This window comes from Mustelus asterias, chromosome 1 (assembly GCF_964213995.1).
Source record: "Mustelus asterias chromosome 1, sMusAst1.hap1.1, whole genome shotgun sequence".
Lineage (NCBI taxonomy): Eukaryota > Metazoa > Chordata > Chondrichthyes > Carcharhiniformes > Triakidae > Mustelus > Mustelus asterias.
In genome coordinates this window covers 57377539-57395501 of record NC_135801.1, presented here as the reverse complement: position 1 = coordinate 57395501, position 17963 = coordinate 57377539, and the positions used below count along the sequence as shown (strand labels likewise).

Sequence of the window (17963 nt, the reverse complement as noted above, 5' to 3'; positions counted from 1 at the left end):
ACTATTTTGAACATCTATAGAGAAACATTAAGTTATATTTGCAACGTTTATGACGACACAATTGTTTACATGCACAAACATTGCTAAATGCTCAAATGACATCTAATTCAGACAATGGTGTTTTCAAATATTGAATCCAGATCCCTTGGCATAATTAGCACTTCAAAGCGATTTCTAGATTCTCTGAATTAATTGCGCACAAAGATTTTAGGGCACATCTGGTGGTCAGAGATATTTTTGCTCCATTTACAGAGTGTATGAAATTACTTCATCTTTTAAAATAGTTCTATCTGTACTTCAGCCCTTTCTCAAGGCACAGCCAACTTCAAAAAAGATGGAAATATAATTCAACTTCAAAATCTTTATCCTCATTTTAAAATGTCTTCATGGTTTCATACTCTGTCCCAGTCCCAAATGCCAGCATACAGCTTGTTCTTTCAACTTTTGACCTCCTATCTGACAACTCCTTGCTGTCAGGGTTTGGTCAGTTGGTCTCACTAAGAGGTTGAGGCTTGTACAATTGAACAGCAGTGTTGATTGGTAACACACATCTATTGACATATGCTCAAAGTGCAGCCCAAGCTATGAACCAATTCCATGTTTATTTCTACACAGGTCTCTGCATACTCTTAGACTGACCCAGGTCCCTTGCCATGTAACCCATTGCATCATACTGCGGGCAGTACAGTTCTCCAGTTCAACCTTCAGCCAACTGTTCTCCTAGGCTCCAGATGACACTGCGTCATCGCACCAACTCTCTTCTCCATACTGCACCTCACCACAAGCACCGTGGAGTGGTACGTCGGCATAGTGGTCAGCACTGTTGCCTCTCAGCACCAGGGACCCGGGTTTTATCCCAGCCTTGAGTGACTGTGTGGAGTTTGTACTTTCTCCCCATGTCTGCGTGAGTTTCCTCCAAGTGCTCCAGTTTCCTCCCACACACCAAAAATGTGCGGATTAGGTGGATTAACTGTGCTAAATTGCCCCTTAGTATTCCACGACGTGTAGCTTCGCAGGATTAGCAGATAAATACATGGGGTTATGGTAACATGCTCTGTCAGAGCGTTGGTGCAGACTCGATGGGCCAAATGGCCTCCTTCTGCACTGTATGGATTCTGCGATTCTACCCATAGACATGGAGATCATTTACAGAACAGATGGATAATAACTGTGCAACCCATGTTCCTTCAATCCAAAAACCAAAATCACTCCGAGCACAGTCAGAGCTTCAGCATTCTGTGTGTGTGCATGCGTGTGTGTGAACTCACTTCAAAACCGATCTCCAGGTCCTTGTTGACTCCTTCTCTGCAGCATATGACAGAATGGGCCTTTCACTGAACAACTGGAAAAACAAGCTCCTCTTTCAACCAGCTCCCACAGCACAGCATCTCCCACCTCCTATACGATTAACACCCAGTTCCTGGAAAATGTGTCCCATGTTTTGTATCCTGGGAGCCTCCTCTTGACAAAGGCAGAGATGAAAGATGAAATTTATTATTGCCTCCAATGTGCCAGCTCAGCCTTCAGCTGACTGAGGAAATGAGTGTTTGAGGAACAGGATCTCAAACGCGAGATTAAGGCTATGGTTTACCAGGCAGCAGTGATCCTCATGCTCCTGAATGTTTCAGATATTTGAATGGCCTACAGCAGACATCTCAAAATACGTGCCCCCAGCGGGGCCTTTGCAAGATCCTCTAAACACGATAGCAGGAAAGGCAGTCCAACAGCAGCGCCCTCTCCCAAAACAACCTGCCCAGCAATGAGGTACAAATTACTCAAAATCAGCTCTGTTTGGCAGGACATGTCATCAGTATGTCCGACACCAGGCTCCTGAAGTAACTGCTCTACTTGGAACTCAGTCACGGCAGGAGATTCCCAGGAGGATTGCAAAAACATTTTACGGCCATCCCAAAAGCATCCTGGAAGAGATCAAACATCCCTGCCAACTTGTGGGAGTCCCTTGCTTTTAACCAACCAAAATGGAGAAATCTCATTCAGGAAGGCACTGAACACATCAAGAGACTTCATTAGGAAGGTGCAGAGGCAACATTGGCACATACCTCACCTATCAAACCCTTCAAGCACCACCCATCCTGCATGAGGCAGTCTCCCCAGATCACACACTGACTTATCAGTCATCTCAGAACCCCATCGAACTGGAATGGAAGCAAGTCATTCGTGATCCTGAGGGACTAAGAACAGGAAATTCTCTGGAGTTAATCCCTCCAACATGCTATTGCTCCTAACCTTCAAAAGCTCTCCCAAAACATACGTCTTGATACCTTAAATCACCCCATTACTTTTTCTCCAATTTGGTACTCGTGTCCTTTACCCTCTTTGCAAAATACCTTGGTACATTTCAATCTTCTTGCATGGTAACTGTTGTAGAAGCATTGCAGATTCACGCCTACTCTAGAGGCCTGAGTATTGAAAGAATGCTGCATTGTCAGAGATGCAATATTTTGATTGAGACTTTAAAATCAAGGCCATATTTGTCCTCTCGAGTAGATGAAGATCTCATGGTATTAATTAAATAGATGGGGAATCCTCCCAGTGACTAGACCAATATTTATCCCTCAACTAACTTCATTAAAACAAATGATCCGCTCATAATCTCACTGTTGTCTGAAAGACTGGGTGATGTGTAAATTGGCTGCTGCATTCTCTCCATTACAATAATTACCACTGTTCAAAGTATTTATTTGGCTGTGTTTTGGGATGTGCTCAGATGTTTAAAGGCTTCATATAAATGAAAATTAATTTCTTCTGTCCTTTAAACAACTGTCAACAGAAAGATAGATGAAAATCATAGAATCACTGTAGTACAGAAGGAGGCCATTCGGCCCATTGAGTCTATACAGACCACAATCCCACTCATGCCCTGTTCCCGTAACCCCACACATTTACCCTGCTAATTCTCCTGATACTAGGGTCAATTTAGCATGGCCAATCCACCCAACCCATCTTTGGACCCATGAAAACACCCATGAAGTTCTCATGTACCTTGAATATTATAGCAGTGCTCTTAACTCTTTTCCTATTCCAGTAAATCACTAATTTAATTGGCAAATTAAGTTGCTTTGGTATACAAAAAATTAATTGATCGCAGGAACAAAAATGTTGGTCATGACACAGTTCTAGATAGGACACATTTACACATAACAATTTCCCATCGAGGAAGGGCTTTGTTTATGTGCAACCATCTATGTGTCTGGGTGCGGATGTGTAATAATTCACAAAACTTTGAAGCATTTGTCACATTTAAGGCTGTATGAAAGGTCAGCGATGACTGGGATCTGCAATGAAAAGCACAGTATCGATCAGGAGTGAGACAGTTCACCCTTTGATCATCAGAGAACCACTGATCATAAAACTGAACTCAGTAATTATCTATTGATGATGATGATATTACAGACCTGAACAATAGATTTCAAAATGTTATTAGATATAAACCCAGGTGTATATACCTGAATAATTTTCAAGCAAGCTTCAATTGTTGAATAAACAGAACTGTTGAAAGGCTAATCAACTTTTGAGCACTCGATGGGAAATTGTTATATGTGAATGTGTCATGGCCAGCACTTTTGTTCCTGCGATCAATTAATTTTTGAATACCGTCGCACTAATTTGCCAATTAAATTAGTAATTTACACTCAAAAGTAAAATAAGGTCAATTCATTGCAAAGTGTTGAGGCAAAACAGCCATTCAGGCCCCTAATTCTGTAAAAGTAGTTACAGACCAGCTGCACAGTCTTGGAGTAAAACCCTTCTCTGCTCCTAAAGAGAGTGTGGTATTGGTGATTGAGGCAGCTTCCCCCATGTGTCTTCTGTGTGCAAGCACTAAAGTCCCTTGGCACGAAGGGGAATCCAGCCAGATGGCAAACATGCAGGGCTCTGTTCTATGCTGTGTGATTTCTATTGGAAAATAGATGAGCCAACTGATCTGGGCAAATAAGGCAATTGGCACAATGTAACTGTGCACTATTGGTAAGAGTTGGCAGATTGTTTCTGTTATACAGCGGAAGGTGTCAACAGCATTATTACTATCATTACTAATGATTGAGACATCCCCTTTGTGCAAATGGTTTTCAGGTCTGGCTGCAGGAGTTTGTACAGATGATAAACTCCTTTGGGAGACGGGCAGAATTTTCGTCTCCTACCCACCTTGGGAATTGTAGTGGGCAGGGGCAAACCATGCCAAGGTCCGTTGACCTCTGACAGGAATGTCCGGCTTTGAAGGAAGTGTGGCCGGAAAATCCCGCCCGTAATTTCCATATGTAGGTGCCCCATACAATTATCTGACCACTTAAATATGGACAGGCTCTGAGTATCTGAATTGCATATACATCTATTTAGCATGATCCTCTTGGATTCTCCTTCTCGAAAACTTGCAAATACAGATGGATGCCTGAAGTGATGTCAATAATAAGTAGTACATCTGAAACATCCCTCAGGAAACATACAGAGCTTGAGGTCAGCTTTGTGAAGTAGGATCAAAACTTCCTTGTGCAAAACAAGTGAGAGATAAATAGCATAAAAACAGTAAAGTATACATCAGTTCTTCGTCTGAACAATTTTTCAGAGCAACACAAGTGATGGGGACTCCCTCGAGATATTTTATGCGGATGCAATCGCTCCACATCACCAGAGACTGGACTGAAGATACACATCAGGACCTTGTTGAAGTCCTGGTGTGCAGGCAGACCTCTGTAGGAATTGCCCAGGATGTTTCAAATTCCAACACAACAAAAACAGAAATTGCTGGAAAATCTCAGCTGGTCTGACTGCATCTGTGGGGAGAGAATAAAGCCAATGCTGAGTATGGATGACGTTTCATCCGTTCCAAGGGGAAATCCTCTGCTTCCAGGATCCTTTGCGAATGTTTCCAACTTCAACCAGAGTTAGAGACGTTGACAAGTTCTAATGTACTTGCCCGGATCGTTACTCTGAAAATTTTAGGCAAATTAAAACCTGGGCCAGGAATCTCCGCTCCCAAACGCAGCATCATGGAGGGTACGAGAGCCAAATCTCACGAAGACCCAAAACCAGTTCAACGATGACTTAAAATGAGGAAGCGATTGTGCCCTGCAGCTGTCAATAGTGGGTTGTGTTTCCCACCACCGAACATTGCAACTAAATTAGCATCTCATTATGATATTTACTCACTGCAATCATCCCTTCATACTGGATTAAGAGCTCACGTTGGCATGCAATTAGAGTGACGTGTTTCACAACAGCATTTAAACAAGATGTAGCTGGCAACCTGCATTTTGCTCCTGACTCTGAGGTGTACTGGAGCACTCCTGAGGGGAGGGGAACACTGGGTTGTGGTGAACATTCATGCACACTCCACACTGAGCATCATTTCAGGGGCCAGTACTCTCCAACATACTTAAAAAGATGATTCCTCAACAGAAAGTAGACCTTAAGAAACAAATGTTCACTCTTGTCTTTCTCTCATTGATACTGCAGTGAGGAAACCATCAAGAAGATGGAGTCTGATGTTGTCACTGTCTGTATTATTGCTTAGAGGTAGGAGAGAAGATAGATAAGAATATGAAGGAGGTGCCTGGCTCCTGAAAGAGACCAGAACCCTCAAGGCCAAGGGTCAGCAGAAGATGATCCTCAAAGAGCCGTCATTCATGGGCACCTTGTTAGGCCGAGGGTGTATAGACGTCACATGTGTTATCTACAGATGAGAGAACCAGTGTCGCAGACACCACCACATTTAAATGGATCTGGTCACTCACAACTGTCACATTCTGCAGATTTTGGGGCCACAGGGACATGGAGGACACCCACTGCCAGTGGCAGTGAAAGTCAATCTTTACAGCAATGACTTCTTCCAGGGCTCCAGTGCGGACACCTGCTGGATCTCCCCAAACATTCTCTGGATCCCCCAAACATTTGCTCCCACAAATGCATTCCGAAGGTCACAGATGCCATTTTTTCCAAAGGCCCACACTTTTGTCAAAGTCGACAGAGATCAAGTAAGCAAGAGCACTGAACTTTGCTGAGGTTTCCGCTTTCTCACAGGTGCAGGTATCATCAACTGCACCCACGTGGCGATAAAAACTCCCTTGTAACAAGTAGTCCAGTACATCAACCAAAAAAGCTACCACAAAGTTATCATGCAGATTTGCTCCAAACACCCAGGAAGTGTCTGTGATGTTACATCCCGAGTAGGTCTCAGATCCATGACATTTTCAAAGAGATCACACTGAATCTAGGATTGGCTCCTCAGAGACAGGGATTACTGCAAAGAACATGACTAATGATGCCATGTGGCAGCCTCAGACTCCTGCTGAAAGATGATATAACGAGGCTCATACTGCTAACCGGACATTGTAGAACATAACATCGGGATTTGAAAATGTAATTCCGATGCTTGGACAGATTTGACGGAGTGCTCCAGTACACTCCCCAGACGCTCTTGCACATCATTGTGGCTCATTGCACACTACACAACCAGGTGCCACAAAGCGAGAAGACTTGGCAGATGATGCATGCTGTAGACCAGATGGTACATTGTGCTCACCAGATTCTGACCGAGTCTACTCTGGAACTAGGTCCCAGCAAGCTGTGTGTCTCTACATTGGTGAAGTATGTGGTTAAGCGCTGTGATGGATCTTCAAAGGTGCTGTCCTCAGGTTCCTTGTCCAAGGCGTTGTCATGGCTTGAGTTGAGGACTTGGTTCATGGATGCCCCCGACAGCTTCCCAGAGCTACCTTCAAAAGAAAGGAAACAATTGGTGCAGGACAGGGGGCTGTGAAACAGGGGAAAGCATTCACAATATGGATGTAGTAGTGCAGGATCCTCATTTGGGTGTGCACTGCTGACCTCGCTGTCAGAACAGACAGTCTATATTCTCTCTAGCCAACTCTCGGGCTCTGAGAACCTTGATCTCAAACACTCCACCCCAGATTTGAGATCTCTCCTTATTGTCCTGCATGTAGACAGATGGAGAGAGCGTGAGCAAGACTATTGCGAGCGAAGATGATAAGGATGCCTGGTAGGTGTGGGCTGTGAGCAGAGCCCTGGACACATTAAGATGCAAACTCCAGAGGGACAAGAGGTCAGATGGAGATATGAGGGTGTGAGAGATCGAGTTGTGATGTCCCTTGATGTGGCAGCGAGTGAGATCATTGTGAATGTGAGATTGTCTTGCAAGTGTGTGAGTTGAGAGTGCTGAGCTGGTTGACTTACCCTGGCAGCACAGAGATCACCTTCCTGCACTGGGTGACTGATCTCTTCTACAGGTCATCACACTTCCGATCGCTGAGACCGACTCCAAGCTGGGTTGGTCACCTTGGTGGAGGTCCTGTAGGCAGAGCTGGGGCAGAGAACATTGTAGCAGGTTGCAACTGCATCCAACAGGAGCATCAGTGAGGCGTCACTAACTGTGGGCAGAACGCTTTCTGCCTTTGGAAGCCATGTCTTCATTGGAGCTGTTGTAGGCTGCAAAGATGTGAATGCAGTGCTGGGTTACATTTAAATATGGCACCGAGAGAGGGGGAACGCCGAGGTCCCAGAACAGCCTGTTCGCTAAGGATGAATAATTAATGCAGTCTGAAGCACACGATATAGAGCAAAAACCTGCCACTGCAGCCAGCAGGTAGTACACAGTGTTTCACACCCACTAATACACTCAAGTGTCTTTCACAGAAAATCCCAGCTTAACACCTGGGTAACTACACAACTGACACTCCAATAACTCACACCACCCCCTCCCTACCACCCCCCTGACCCGACTGCCCCAGCAAACCCAACCTGGCAACCCCCTGACCCGACTGCCCCCGCAAACCACTAAGCAACCCCCCCCCGACCCGACTGCCCCCGCAAACCAACCCAACAAACCCCCCAACCTGACTGACCCCACCAACCCAACCCAGCAAATCCCGCCCGACCCAACTGCCCCCGCAAACCAACCCAACAAACCCCCCAACCTGACCGCCCCCACCACCCAACCCAGCAAACCCCCCGACCCGACTGCCCCTGCAGACCCAACACCCCCCCGACCCAACTGCCCCCACAAACTGACCCGATTGCCCCCAGAAACCAACCCAACACCCTCCCCTGACCCGACCGCCCCGCAAACCGAACACCCCCATGACCCAACTACCCCTGCAAACCCAACCCAACACCTCCCGACCCGACTGCCCCTGCCAACCCAACACCCCCCTGACCCGACTGCCCCCGCCAACCCAACCCAACACCCCCCTGACCCGACTGCCCCCAGCAACCCAACCCAACACCCCCCCTGACCCGACTACCCCCGCAAACCAACCCAACCCCCCGACCCGACTACCCCCGCCAACCCAACAAACCCCCCCAGCCGACTGCCCCCGACCCAACTGCCACCTTACCCATCCTACCATCCAGCGCACCCACCCCCCCCATTCCATTCAAACTGGACATTTAATCTTGCCATATAGCAGCTGGTGCCATAGAAAGGGGATGTGTCCCATCTCCCCTCACCAGATTCTACTTCAATGGAGCTCTCCAAGTAACACTGCACTCTGCATTTCTGAAAGAGCCAGGCTCAGAAGATCCCAGAAGAAATGCGGGGAAGCAGGGGGGAGGTTTTGAGCTGAATGGCAATCCAATGGTAATTGCCGTTCCTTGAAAGATCTGGCCAATGTTTGGAGGGCTGTTCATGTACTTCATTGACATGAATGAGGCTGAGTAAGCTTTAGCACTCCATGATAAAAATAGGTGATGCACAATGCACCACAGGTGATGATCCAAATCAACCCCAATATTAGAAAATCACTTTACTCCATGATCTATGCAACTTGTTTTGAATCACAACTGAATCCTCATGAGATATATCCGAATGCCTGATTAACCTTGTTTTTCCAATGAATAAGTAACCACTCTAACCTACACCTTTTCCCACGATTGCTAGCGAATGTTTCTTCAATATGTCAATTCTTGTTTTACTGTTCAATAGTTATTCACCTCATAATTCAGATTTTCTCAAAATTATTAGAGTTTAAATCCTTTTTGATAGATAGAAAACAGAAAGATCAAAGTTACCTTTATGTAACATCTTCTAAATGTCTCAAAGTGCTTCACAGCCAGTGGATCACCTCTGAAGTGCAGAGACTGGTGCTTAGCGAGGAAAGGAAGAAACCAATTTGTGCACACCAAGACCCTAGCAACAGGAAATAGAAACAAAAAGTGGTGACCAGATCGACACCAGATGCTTTGCAATCAGATTATAGTACATCACAAGGGGTTAATCTTCTCTTGTGGTGTTGGTGAGGGTTAAAGACATTGGAGAACGCCAGTGCTTTTCTCTTAATCTTTTATGGCCAACTAAACTGGCATATGAAAAATAAATAAATAAGGCCAATGGCAACATAGCACCCTTGCAGTACTTCAGTAAAGGATTAGCCTACATTACAAATCCCGAATTGAGGTCTGACTCTCATTGGCCTTCACGGCAGTAAACACTCCCCGTTCCCTCCCCCACCACAGGACTTAGTCCCGGATGGCAGAATTCCACTCCATGTTTCATAGATAGACTCATTTACATAGAAAACTTAGGGTTCTTATTGTAACTCCGAAAATCTTACAGCTCCAGATTGTTATTTTTCCCTCACCCTTTACTGTACCAAATTCTCAAAAGGAATTGATCAACTTTCATTAGAATCAATTTTCAGTTATCTTGTAAACTACAAAAAAGCTTGCTTCATCACTTACAAATGAAAAGGGATCTAGAATTAAAACATTGAAGCGTGATGTGCAACTCAAAATTCTATAACACAACAATTTTAACTTATAGCACTAACTTATTTAAATATGAGACACACAAATCATTTCCTTCTGAAAATCCTAAATACAAAACTAACTCTTAAGTGAAATATTCCATTTGTAAAAGAGAATCCCAAAGTAGCTTGAAAACACAGAGCTGCTAAAATTGTAATGGAGCATCATAGGACGCAATAGGTTTGACATTCAGGTTAGGGTTCTGATTACAAGTTAATCCCAAACCAAAAAGGATAAAAAATAATTTCTGGCAATATGGATTGCATGTTAGTGGGTGCACAACACAAAATTACCCTAAATTTCACAATAAATTAGCAATATAATTTAAAGAAACTACAGACCAGAGAACTTGCTTGCTTTGTGATTTTTCTTATTCATTCATGGGACATGGGAGTCATTGGCTGGCCAGCATTTACTGACCGCCCCTAGTTGCCCAGGGCAGCTGAGAGTCCACTTTGCTATGGATCCGGAGTCACATGTAGGCCAAATCATGCAAGGATGACAGATTTCCTTCCCTAAAGGGCATTAGTGAACAAGGTGGATTTTTCCGATAATCGACAATGGTTTCACAGTCATCAGTATATTCATAATTTATTGAATTCAAATTCCACCATCTGCCATGGTGGAATTTGAACTCAGGTCCCCAGAACATGAGCTGATTTTCTGTATTAATAATCGAGCGATAATACCACTAGGCACCATGATTGGACAGCACTTGCTGAATAATCCTGAGTGTGCTAATAGCTACATTAGCAACCAATGTAAGATAATCAGTCAACAGCATTTTGTGGCTAATTTCTGCTTGCTAAATGTATCAATGTACATCAATGTACACAGACGGACCCATTCTCTGCAACCAAAAGGAATATGTTCAAGCCTTGCACCTTTTTTTTTAATTACCCAGGAGTTTTGAGAGTATAGTCTCCCCATTGCTTTTCCCTGGCAACAGTTTGGCCTGAATCAACTTGCCAACCAATGAGCACTTTTTTCTTCATAAATTGTAGTAATTGTTTGAAATTTGGCATTCTTGCATTTGTCCCGATGAGTACAGTTAGTCCTGATGAGTGCAAGCTAAAAAGCTTCAGCAACATGTTTCACCTTAGTTTTAATTAACATTCATAATGGAAACTCACTATCGGATTTGCAAAAGAACAGAAAGGAAATAAATTCAAAAATCACCAATGTCTAGTGGTACACAACTTATAAACTACCTCAGCTCCTGAAACGGAAAGATAAAGTTAAAAAAAAAATTTGGAACCAAATATATGTCAGGAAAGAGCAGATTACAAAACTGGTCTGACCAGTATTCTGAGGCAAGGAGCTCAGAAAGGCTGTGCAAGGGTGGTTCAAGATATTTTTAGACTATGACACTATAGTGAAGTTTGAATGTTTATTGATGCATTTTATTTTCCATACAGTGCCAGAAAGCCTACAGCTGGGGTTACAGGTCCTCTGGGTTGTAAATAAAAACCCAGTATGGTATATAAACCCAGGGAACATTTTCATAGAATCCCTACAGTGCAGGAGGCCACATTAAGTCTGCACCAAGTCTGTCAGAGTACCTTACCTAGGCCCTCTCCCCACCCTTACCCCGTAGCATCCAGAGGAAACCCATGCAGACACAGGGAGAATGTGCAAACTCCACACAATCACCCAAGGCTGGAATCAAACCCGGGTCCCTGATGCTGCGAAGCAGCAGTGCCAACCACTGCACCGCCATGCTGCCCTTTCAATTCCTCCCCAGCCCTGTTGTCCCAATTTCTTGAAAAATGTAAAAAAGTCAAAATAAATAGGTGTTGACATTTATTTGTTCTGCTAAAATAATTAGAACATTTCTAATTGTAAGGGAGCTCAGAAAATAATAAAATGCATTTCTATCCTGGATGTGGTGCCTGCTGGTTCATACTCGGGTTAAAGAAACCTTACAAATCTGTCCAATTTTCATTTGTTGGCAACAAACCAGGTTGTTATTTGGACACGCCATATTTGCTATTTATTTTTTGATGAAAGGTGTCAGTCATCACGTAACATAACACGACTGATATCACAATTGCCAGCACACAAAAAAGCCAAATAAAATAACTACACGGTATGTTACCAAAGGTGAAATACTGATGTACAGCAGCAGAGTGATTTGTTGGAAGAATTCTCATCCCAAGAGATGGCTTCACTCCTGCAAATTTTCCTCATCCATTCACCACTTCCAGGATGGTAGGAAGTATCTTGTCATAAAGACTCAGCCATCGTGAGTGAAGGGCAGGATTGATGGAGCAGCAGGTTTCTCTGTCAATGTTGTCTGCCCAAATAAGATTTCTGCTCACTAACCACTTTCGTGTATCGATTATTCTTTGTATAAATCTTGATAAGGTTTGAACACCGCCTTCAAAGACAAAAGCAATTTGTTGTCTTTTCAACCAATCACAGAAGTTATGCTTTTAGGAAGTTATGATTCTGTACAGTTTATCAAATTTGTTACTGACATGTGAACACAAGGGGTAAATTTCACATACATGCATTCTAGGTGTGGAGCTATGCCTGCCAGGCGTGCACATCAGCAATTCAGTCTGACACACACACCATGGAATTTTCTCTCTGTTCATTTTAAGAGATGGAAAATAAAGAACAGCACACGCCCAAACGCTTATACAGCAACACCCCCCTATCAGGAGCCCAAATCTGTAAAATCATCCTAAGGTTGGAAACTTCCTCAGAGTTACTCCACCACTGTGATGTAGCCTGAGATGTGGTGGAGACCACAATTTATTTTTGAGATGTAGGCATCACTGACTAGGCCAGCATTTATTACCCATTACTAACTGCTCTTCAGAAGGTAGTGGTGAGCTGCCTTCTTGAACCACTGTACACCCATAGTGCTGTTAGGGACGGAGTTCCAGGATTTTGACCCAGTGACAGTGACGGTGAGTGGCTCGGAAGGGAACTTTCCAAGTGGTATTGTTCCCATGTGTCTGCTGCCCTTGTCCTTCTAGATAGTAGTGGTCGTGAGTTCTGAAGGTGCTGCCCAAGGAGCCTTGGTGAGTTCCTGCTGTGTATCTTAAAGATGGTACATATGGCTGCCACTGTTTGTCGATGATAGGAGGATTGAATGTTTATGCATGGGGTATCAGTCAAGCAGGTTACTTTGTCCTGGATGGTATCAAGCTTCTTAAGCGTTGTTGGAGCTGCACTCATCCAGGTGAGTGGAGAGTATGGCCAACTAACATATTTTGTGCCACAGTTACTATTCAAGTTGACAATTTCAAAGGGAGAAACTGAAATATCAAATGGATACTTATTCCAATTAATCAACACGTTCTGTAGACTAACAAAAGATGTGTTTAAATTTTAGCACTGTAAATTTTAATTTGAAGTCTTTTGTTGTTTTATTTGCATTAAATTTGCCTGAGAGCCAATCAACATCAGTGGGTTATGTAGATATAGAAATTTCCTTTAGTAGCGGAATAAGGCAGATAGAGAGTTCAAAGACCATATATCCTTCCATACTCCTGACCTGCTATAGCAAGGAAAATAAAACTAAGTTTTGGCACCTTGGATAATGACCTCTCAACCTCCACATAGTTTTAACCTCATGGTGTTCATCTGATCGTTCAACATCTTTTTAAAAAACAGAACTACAATTGCAGCGAACACAATACTCCCCAGTCTGTGCATCATGGGTGATAAAATACAAGTTCACATCCATAGTTCTCCCAAGAAATAAGTCTCTGGTCCAAGCAATCTGGGAAGAGACCTGCAGTTAGCAGGGGTGAGGCACTTCTTCACAGAGAGGGAGTGAAAAATCATCAGGTAATTCATCTTGAGCAACTGTTGCACATTACTCAAAAGACAGATAGATCCACTGAAAGCCCAACAGGAGTTCACATATCCATTTTCTTAGCTGGGAATCGTGCATAGCTTGAATTCAGAGGAAAAGAATAATCTGAACATTGATAGTACAGTAGTAAAATGTCCAACTGCCAAATTCCAAAATTTCCGGGACTTCAAACATTTGAAATTCTATAAACCAATCTTTACTGATCCTTTGTGAACCATTGCTTATAACAGGTACTCTTTACACAGAAATGTACAAAACATTGGTTCAGCCATAGCTGAGTATTGCGTGCACTTCTGTCAGAAAGATATGATAGCCCTAGAAAGAATACAGAGATGATTCACAGGACTGGAGATTTTTAGTTATGAGGAAAGATTGGATAGGCTTCAGTTGTTTGGAACTGCAGAGGAAGCTGAGGATAGACATAACTAAAGTATATAAAATTACGAGGGATCTAGATGGAATGGGTAGGAGGGCCTTTGTTTGAAGGGTCCACAGGGGGCAGAGATTTATGGTAACAGGTTTAGAAGGGATTCTAGGGGATTTTCTTTTCACCTAGAGGGCAATGGCATCTGAAACTCATTGCCCATAATAAGGGTTTCTGCCTCGACCACATTTAAAAAGTACTTGGATATGCCCCTGAAATGCAGTAGCCCACAAAGCTAGGGACCACCAGCTACAAAGTAGGATTAGACTGAATGACATGTATGTTAATGAGCATGCAAGTGGGCTGAATGGCCTCCTTCTTGGCTGCACATTTCTATCATTCTTGCTTGATGCAGCCGACACGTGATGGGGTTTGAGTAATTCTTTCCCGCGATATCATTTTCGTCAGGAGAAATAAATTTGGTAGCATCTTCAATGAAATATTTTTCTGTTGATCTCCAGCCCTGGATTTTCTGTAATAACTTTAGAGAGATTAACTGGTTACGGTGGACACAATCTTACGACAAAAATTCTAAGTGACAAACGAGTGAGAAAGGTGTTGGTTTTTTCAGCAAACCGCGAGTGGTGGGGAGGGGGCGGGGTACAAGAGCCTAAACTCGCCGGTGTAGCTGGCTGCAAAGTGCTTGAGGCACCATTGTGCAGGTGCCCCGATCTCCCCCCATTCCCCCTGACTATCGCCCCCTGTGCTGATCCCTCCCAAACCCACCTCACCAATCACCCCCTGCCTGCAGAGTGCCTTCCCCGTGATCACCCACCAGTCTACAGAGATCCCCCCCAGCTGATCACCATCCCTGCAAGGCTCCCCCTCCTCTCGCTGCCAATCCACCCCCCCCCCCCCCCCTGCCGACCGACCATCATCCCTGCAGAGCTCCCACCGGCCCCCCACTGATCACACCCCACCACAGTGCCCTCCTGCCGATCACCACCCCTGCAGAGCTCCCCCCATCCAGCCAATCAACCCCGTCTACAAAGTTCCCCTCCGCCGAGAGCACCCCCTCCCACCAATCACCGCCCCCCCCCACCAATCACCCCCCATCTGCAGAGATTCACCCCCCCCCACCTCCTCATTCTGTGGAGCCCCTCCCCCATCATAGCTCCACCCCCATTCAGGCCCCGACCCCATGGCACTGCCACTGACACACTAATGGTGCCTGTTGTGTAGTGCCAGGTGAGCACTGCTGCTCCATGGGCACTATCGGCCATGCTCCTGACCACTCAGGGGCTTCAATGGCCTCCAACACCCCCCCCCCCCCCCAGTGAGGTCATCACAACTGGTCTCCACTGAGGTTGACCGGCGAGGTAGTAACTGCAAGTGAGACTGGACGATAGTGTGCGAGACTCACTAGTGACATGTTGATCATGTCACAGATTGGGTGAGGCGAAAATCTGGGCAGGAACCAATGCTAAGTGACTCAGAGTGTTCACTCCCATTTCCATTCTCAATTAATCCAGTCTAAAATCATAAAATGCACAGCACAAAAGGAAACCATTTAAGTGGTCTGGTTTGTGGGGGCTCTCTGCAAGAGCAACTAAACTACTCCCATTTTCCCCATACCCAACAAATGTTCTCTTTTTAGGTACTTATCCAATCCTCTTTTGAAAGCCACAATTGAATCTGCCTCCAGCACAATCACAGGCAATGCATTCCCAATCCTGACCAGAAAAAGCTTTCCCTTATGTCGTTATTGCTTCTTTTGCCAGTCACCTCAAAATCACAGTTCTCTGATTCTCAACTTCTCTGCCAATGGGAATAGTTTCCTTTGACCTACTCTGTCCTGACCCCTCTTGATAGCAGTTCTCAAAATCATCTCTCTTCCCAACCTTCTCCACTTCTCCATCTTATCTACCTTTTGTAAATCTTTCCTGCACCCTCTCTAAAGCATTCATATCATTCCTAAAATGCGTTACCCAAACTTGGACACAATGCTCCAATTGAGGCTGAACCATTTCATTATAACTGCTTTGCTTTTCTAGTTTATGCCTCCAATTATAAAATCCAGGATCCCATATGCCTTTTCAAGCATTCACTCAACCTGTCCTGTCACGTTCAATGTCGTTTGCATTTATATCCCCAGGTCTCCATGTCTCTGCCCTCCTTTTAGAATGGTGTTCTTTATTTTACCAAATGCCCATTTTTATCAGCCTGTCCTCTGAAGGTCTATCACTAACATTTGCACAGTTCACAATACTTCCAAGTTTTGTGTCATCTAAAGTTTGAAATTGTGCCCGATACACCCAAGTCTAAGTTGTTAATGTATAACAAGAAAAGCACTGGTTTTATAGGCAACCCATGGGGAAGCCTAAGATATACCTTCCTGCAGTCTGAAAAGCAGATGTTCACAACTATTCGCTTTCCTGTCAGCCAGCCAACTTTGTGTCTACGTTGCCATTTTTCCTTTCACTTCATTGGCTCCAGTTTTATTGGCAGGACACACTCTTCAACAATGTGAGAAAGTACCCAAGTCACTGACGCCCATCCTGGATTCTCCTCATTTCACCAAAAATCCCTTCCAAAACAGATTCATTTTCTTAAGATTGCCAGAAAAAGCATTGAACCATTCCCATCCTTCCAGGAGTATCCGAGGAGGAGAAAAGAAAGGTTTTTACCCAGTACAGTAATCCATCAAGCTAAATTATAACCAAACAAAATTACCTTTTTTAATTCATTCATGGGATCATGATCACATCACATGAAATCACATAACATCAGGGGATGTGGGCGTCACTGGCTGGGGCAGCAATTCTTGCTCATCCTTAATTGCATAGAAAGAAGGATAGGTCAGACCAGGTAAGGGCAGCAGATTTCCTTCCCTAAAAGGACATTAGTGAACCAGATGTTTTTTTACGACAATTGACAATGGTTTCATGGTCATCATTAATTCCAGATTTTTATTGAATTCAAATTTCATCATCTACCATGGTTGGATTCGAATCGGAGTCCCCAGAACATTACTCTGGGTCTCTGGATTACTTGTCCAGTGACAACACCACTATGCCACCACCTCCCTCAAGCACTATACTTCAATAAAACATGAAACTCTCCAAGAAACTGCAGATGCCTCATGTAACAAACTTTACTATAAACTTCAAAATATAAATAAGTTAATGTCAAATAAAAGTTCCCTTGAAGCGAGTGATTGATCAATTTACATTTTTTTTAATTCTGTAGATACACAATAGAGACCTACAATAATGAGTCACTGGTTTTGTACCTGAAGAATTGAAGGGATAGGATGAAACTTTTGTCTTTACTGCCTGGGTGTTAGTCATCATTTTGGCAGAGTGCAGCAGAGGAAGATTGGGATGGGAAAGGTGATACACCCTTTCTAGGTCACATGAATCTCCCTTGCATTCATTTCGATTGAAGGACAATAAGGCAACTTCTTTTTGTCAGCACTTCATCCCTCCTGTAGATGCACCTTTCTGTGCTCCACTCAGGCAGAAAGATGATAAGTCCACCCTGGGCATTCTGCAGCCAACATACCTCACTGCTGCACAAGCTGCACTTGGGCCAAATTAACGTCTTTGAAAGCCAAGGAGAGTTAGCAATAGAACCATAGAAAATTACAGCTCAGAAACAGGCCTTTTGGCCCTTCTTGTCTGTGCCGAACCATTTTTTGCCTAGTCCCACTGACCTGCACTTGGACCACATCCCTCCACACCCCTCTCATCCATGAACCCGTCCAAGTTTTTCTTAAATGTTAAAAGTGACCCCGCATTTACCACTTTATCCGGCAGCTCATTCCACACTCCCACCACTCTCTGCGTGAAGAAGCCCCCCCTAATATTCCCTTTAAACTTTTCTCCTTTCACCCTTAACCCATGCCCTCTGGTTTTTTTCTCCCCTAGCCTCAGCGGAAAAAGCCTGCTTGCATTCACTCTATCTATACCCATCAAAATCTTATACACCTCT

At 44.2% G+C, this 17963-nt stretch overlaps 1 protein-coding gene across 2 annotated transcripts in view; it reads right to left on the bottom strand.

Moving 5' to 3' along the window:
* Positions 1-17963, bottom strand: part of fhip1aa (FHF complex subunit HOOK interacting protein 1Aa) — a 170104-nt gene that overhangs the window by 126287 nt on the left and 25854 nt on the right. Inside the window, exon 2 of one of the 2 annotated variants that reach the window (XM_078212504.1) lies at positions 9040-9157. The exons of the other annotated variant lie outside the window; for it this stretch is intronic. The gene's annotated coding sequence lies outside the window, so the exon portion shown is untranslated. The remainder of the gene's footprint in view (positions 1-9039; positions 9158-17963) is intronic. 2 annotated transcript variants of the gene reach the window in all.